Below are 6,000 nucleotides of genomic sequence, written 5' to 3' on the forward strand. Positions count from 1 at the left end.
ATGTTGGTGTTTCTATGCAGAATTTAAGTCTGTGTTTGTGCTCTGCAGCGTTGTGAACTGTATTCTGATTCACAAAAGAACATTACAGCACCTTAAAACCTGGAGATTGACTTGTGAAATGGTAAATAGCCTGAGTCGTTTTCCATCTTTGAGCATTAGATTATTCCTCATTTGAGTCAGGAGTGTTCGGATGGTTTTCAGCGGGGTGTGGTCTGCTCTAGCCCTTTGAAAGACATCTGAAAACCTGCTGTTCCTTTGTCGAGGGCAACAAGTCTCACTTAAGTGAAAGAGTTGGCTTATTTTATTTGTAACACAGTAGACATCATGGAAGTTGGCTCATGGTTATGGCTTAAACAAAGGGCAGAAAATCTGCCCTAGTATAAATATAATAACAGGTGATGTACTGCTAATGCTCTGTATTTCTTAGCTTTTTGGTTTTAATATTCCAATTCCCTTTGCATCTATAAGAGCTAATAGGTAAACAGTCTCGAATGGAAGAAATGAAGCAGGTCTACATGCCAATGAATTAGCATATAGATGAGTTCATCTCATACAAATAATGCTCTTTTGCCCAGAACTCCCTGTGCTGAGCAAAGATCATATATGTAAAGTATGCATGCAGAAAATGTAAATTAATCCATTTCAATCATCATTCAATCTAATAAGATTTTTTTTTCCTCCCTTCTCTCATTTGTCCCTCATTGCTCAAATGTCCAGAAATATTGAAAGGGCGGTCAAACTATTCCCCGAAGCAGCTTAATTGTTTAACTGGAAAAAAAATAAGTAAAGATAACAAACCTACACCCAAAAACATGATGTAAAAGTGATGTCAATTACAAATAAACACTAGAATTATTTCAATGTAGCAGCCAAAGGCTGATTTCATAAATAAAATCACCTCTGTTTTTGAAAGCAAATAATTCTTTGATTTTTCTTAAGCAACGATTCCACAAAAGGGAAGCCATTGACCGAATGTTTTAAATTTGATCCTCATTATTGTAATTCCATAAACAAACACCACCTCTGTGAAACATAACTATTTGTTACATAGCTCTTGTTAATATGCTAAAAGAAGCTTATAGAATTGGGTCAGCTAATTAAGCAATTAGCTCAGCTCTGTGGTCAGGCTGTTACTAATCTATGGCATTGTGAGCCCAGATCTGCCAAAACTGAGAGGCTTCTGCGCCTGTGCCTCCCATCCCGTCTGACAAAAGCTCATGTTTGAAGCCATCCTTTCCCTCAGCAGAAAGGCAGAAGACTTGTCTCCGTTCACTAATGCTCGCATTTCTCATGCAAATCCCTGGAATTGAATAGGTTGTTTATTGTCTACTTAATATATTGAGACATTTATGTAGTGCTGTCGAAGTGTTTTCTCTCTGCATTTGTAGCTGTGTTAACACACATGAAATCCCAGACAGATTAGAGTTTGATAGCATTAAAGCCACGATGGATGTTGGTGGCTTCTAGCAGAGCCCACCACGTGACTTCTTACAGATGTCTGACGAGGACAGAGTTAAGCAGCATGACTGTGGAACGTTAAATATGTCTGTGGTGTCATTTGATTAAACTTTCTTTTTTTGTGAGTCACCAAGTTAAATATCCTGGAACTTCTCCATCCAGAAGAAACTGTTTTTACTATGGGCTTTCACTTCTGACTGTAACCAAAATCTTGGTTTTATTATGTCTTTGTGGTAAAATCTCGAATCATTCAGATTAAAACAATCTTATCAATATTTTTTCATGTGAAGTTAAGCTACTGGATGTCCATGGGATCAGAAGCATACTGGCAGTCCTGCTCAAAGACAGGCAAATTCATATTGCTGAAAATGTCATTGGCTGTATTTTAATGCCTTGATTTAACAGTTTATATTAACATCCTTGCAAACTGCACATAGAAAGGCCCCTGGCTGGGGGTCAGATTTGAACCCAGGACCTCTTGGGATGAGATGACCAACCACTTCCTAACTGCTTCACCAAAACTGAGTGCATGTTCCCTGTAAACAAACTGCAGTTTGTGTCCCCTTGGTGGTTGTAGATGTAATATTTTGTCTTAATGCTCCATATTTGGTCTGCACCATAATATTAGAGATAATTGGCTCTTTAGCTGCCAAGTGCTATAAGATTATATACAGAAGGTTTATTGCAGATTTTTCTGTTTCTGTTTTTCTTACTCCTAGTCTAAACACAGTTAATGTGGTGTTTTAAACCCAGAAAAACACTTTCTGTGTTTTTCCCAGTACTGAGCGTCACCAGCAGTTTGCTGCTGCAAAACGTCACCAAAGCTTTGTCTCCAAAAAATATATCTTTAGAAATAGCGTCACGTTGTTTAAAACACTTGTTGTATAGGTAAATTGTTTTTTATTGGGTTCAATACCGGAAAGTTTCGGGATGCAGACACATTATTGGATGACAACAGCTGTCAATAAACCAGACTGCTTGGTACAGGCTAATTTCATTGACCCGCCATTTCAGATCCAATGAAGCTGTTGATTGGTTCATTTTGCTCCGGGGCGTGAACCGAACGCTGCCATGCTAAAGATTATTGGTCAGTTCACTTGTCAATCACTGTAATTTATGGTACTCCGGCGTTTGTTATGGTCGCATGCCGAAATGGGAACTCTAGTACTTTTCTTCCTGTTGTTTTCACTTTAATTTTAACATGGATGAGCTGGATTAATCGGTGGAGTTTGTTCTTCCCAATAACCCCTGACCTGTCCTCGGATGTTTGGTTTTGACCCAGAAATCCTGCTTTATTATGAAGAAACAAGACAGCTGCAAGCTAGCAGCTAGCATGCTAACTTCCAGATGCTAAGCTCGTGATTTCTGTGTCGCAAATCCTGTCGAAAATGTTCAGGAACATGTTGAAAATGAGTCTTCAGGCTTTCAAACAAGGTATGACATGAATATATTCATGTATATAAATATGTTTTTTTTTAAAAAAAACAACAAAAAACAAAGATGAAATCATGAAACCCAGGAGTTTGGCATACGAGAGTTTAAGCTTCAGGGTCAGTGTTTACACAGGAACAATTCAGACCAACATATTATTGTCTATGAAGGTAACTCACAGATTGTCATCTGCACTGCTGAATGAATCATAATGTTTATAATTTACAGCAGTTAAAAGGCTGTGATGCTATGGAGGCCCAGTATATTTTGTACTATAGAGCCCTAATAGCATTTTGATGAGAGAAATCTGACTAAGAAGGGTACCTAATTGAAGGAAAAGGCTTGAAATGCATTGTTAACGGGTCAGAGAGACACCACTTATGGTCATGATGATGATATGCAAGGTGTGGAAATGCATTTCCAGTCTCCCTGGCTTGAGCCCATCAGTTTCCATTCAGAAGTGTGTGCAGTTGTTCATTAAGCTTATGCATATCATCAACTGGTGCACTCATTCTATCAGACAGATATGGCAGGGATAAAACGATGTGAAGGATGAAAATTCAAACAACCATTCTCATTTGCAAAGGTCATTAAAGCCTGGCATACATTAGAAAATCTGCTAATTATGAAATGGCTTAACTCCACATTGAGTGGGATTATGTCTGCTCATTTAGAATATGTTGATCCCCTCCCTTACTTGTGACAAGACAGTTGATGTATGGGACTTGTGGCACAGAACTAATGTTCCCAGTGCTTGTCGGTCATCATAACTGACTGTAAGAAGTCCGTAAAAGTGACCGTGTTGTACCGAATGAATATCGGCATCAACGCCAGAAGACACAAGTTTTAGAGCTGCTGGGAAAATCTGTTCCACTGAAGATATTTGGATCAGCCACTTCATCTTTATTTTACATTAAACTCATCGAGTAAATAGGCTTTGTATCAAGTAATAATCATATTTCAAGTGATGACTAAAACATGCATGTTTCCTGCAACTTAACATGAGTGGAGTGAATGACGTCTGTGGGAGTTCAGATGAGTCTAACTGCAGAATAATATACAGTAATTTAATTTAGGTGACACCTGGAATTGTATAATCTATTATTTGCATATCAGAAACATTAGTACTGAAAAATCATACAGTGCGATGTAGAGTCAAATACAAGATGAATGTGAAATCAAAAATGTAACCTATCAGTCTCCACCGGGGGAAATCATTCTCAGCTACTGGCAGTCGAAAAGATAAAAGTGTTCAAGCTGGAAAACGTTTGGGTTCTTTCCTCTCTAGTGTAAAGATAATAAACAGCTAAGAAATCAACCTTTCCTCAGGAAATCATTGAAATGCAATGTTGTAAAAATACCTACAGTAGCCAAGTTGTCAATAAATGCATGTTGGTGTAAACTCTAATTATGCATTTTTTTTATAAAGTGAGTACAAAATAAATACAAAAAACCTTTTGGATAGTGAAAGTTATGTACAGCAAATTAATAAAAAAAAATTAAATATTTGTGTTAAAAACTATTTAGATGAGTACTGAAAATAAATTATGTCATCAGTTTGCCTTATATATTTCCAAGACATTAGAATATTTGTTTCATAACATAAGTTTTTATTTAAAAAGTGAGGAATTACTTGCAGTTGTGCTTAAGGAAGACTTGCACTACTGATGAAACCTGACAATCTAGTTTTGAGTGGTCAGCTGCTCTTATTTATCTGTTTTAGTTCTTCCTGTCATGACATAGATTTTTTTCTGACTCATATTTCCTAGAAATTGATTCAAGCTCTGTATTATTGACTGTAATTCACAGTTAACCTAATGACTTAACTCCAATAACATTTGTGCAGGTCTGTAATTGACTAAAGATCTTCTCTGAGACTTTACTTGAACCTCTTACATGATCAGATGCACAAATTGTCACAGAACGGACCTTTCCGAATCGCCTCAACTTTGTAGACCTTGTTGGATCAAATCACTCTGAATTTAGTCTATTTAATAATCCAATTGCCAATTAAGACAGGCAGCAGTGCTTAGATCTATAAAAGGTTAATAAGCCTCAGCTGCAGTGTGTTTCTCTTGGGTAAATGTCAGTTAGACGTAGGCCACCATGGGTCAAGATCTCCTTCCAGATCTAAATTTAATCACATAGCATCGCCAGGCCCCGTCCTCACCCTCATTAGTCCTTGGCTTGTGCACTAGTATGATCTGCCCTGTTTTAGCCCTGGTGCTCTACCTCCACCACTCCTGACTCTGACCCAGACGTGCTATCACAGAGAAGCATCCACGCAGCCACAAGCTCAAAGCTGAGATCATGTCCAGTATTTCAGTAGGTATACAATAGTTCTGCATGACATATGTCTGCTACCAGGGGATGCTATGAAATTTGCCCATACCGTCACATGGTGCGATCTGTTGGCTGAGTTGTCACCTGATGCAGGCCTGTGCCACCTGTCGGCCTGCCCCAGATAATGGCAGAATGACCGGAGTGATTCAAGCAGCCGTCTCGTCTTAATTATCTCCTCAGAGTTTAATTAACTAGCTCATATTGGACGAATGGGAAAAAAAAAAAAAAAGCGGCGTTGAATCACTTCAAATCACAGCCACCGAGACAGAACGGATCATTGTAAGATTATTGTTTTGTTTAAAGCCGTTCAAACGCACGAGATGCATCATGACGGATAAATCCTGAGAGGCTGTGTATGATTAGAATGGATACATTTCCATATTGTTTGTGGGAGTACCAGAGGGAAAGCTCTGTCAGGCGCCGTGCATGAGTATTATGAATGTGTCCCTTATTTTACTACTGTATGCTGAAAGGATGTCATGGTGTAAGGAGTCCATATGGGACAGAATACAAAATCATTTAGTTCTGAATGTTATTACGAATTACGTACAAAATGGGTAATAATTCTTCTGCCCTACAGAAATGATTAACATAATTCTGATAAATAGGCAGATGGCAGAATGTGTGAATTGAGGTAGATTTATCTTAATTAATATCTTGAACCTACTTGGAGAAAGGTAAATGGCTCCACCGGGACCAGAGATGTTCCTCTGTCTTGTGTGTGTATCTTTCTCATGGCCTGACATGTAGTAGTGGCCTGAGGATATT

This window comes from Mastacembelus armatus, chromosome 8, assembly GCF_900324485.2.
Source record: "Mastacembelus armatus chromosome 8, fMasArm1.2, whole genome shotgun sequence".
Classification (NCBI taxonomy): domain Eukaryota; kingdom Metazoa; phylum Chordata; class Actinopteri; order Synbranchiformes; family Mastacembelidae; genus Mastacembelus; species Mastacembelus armatus.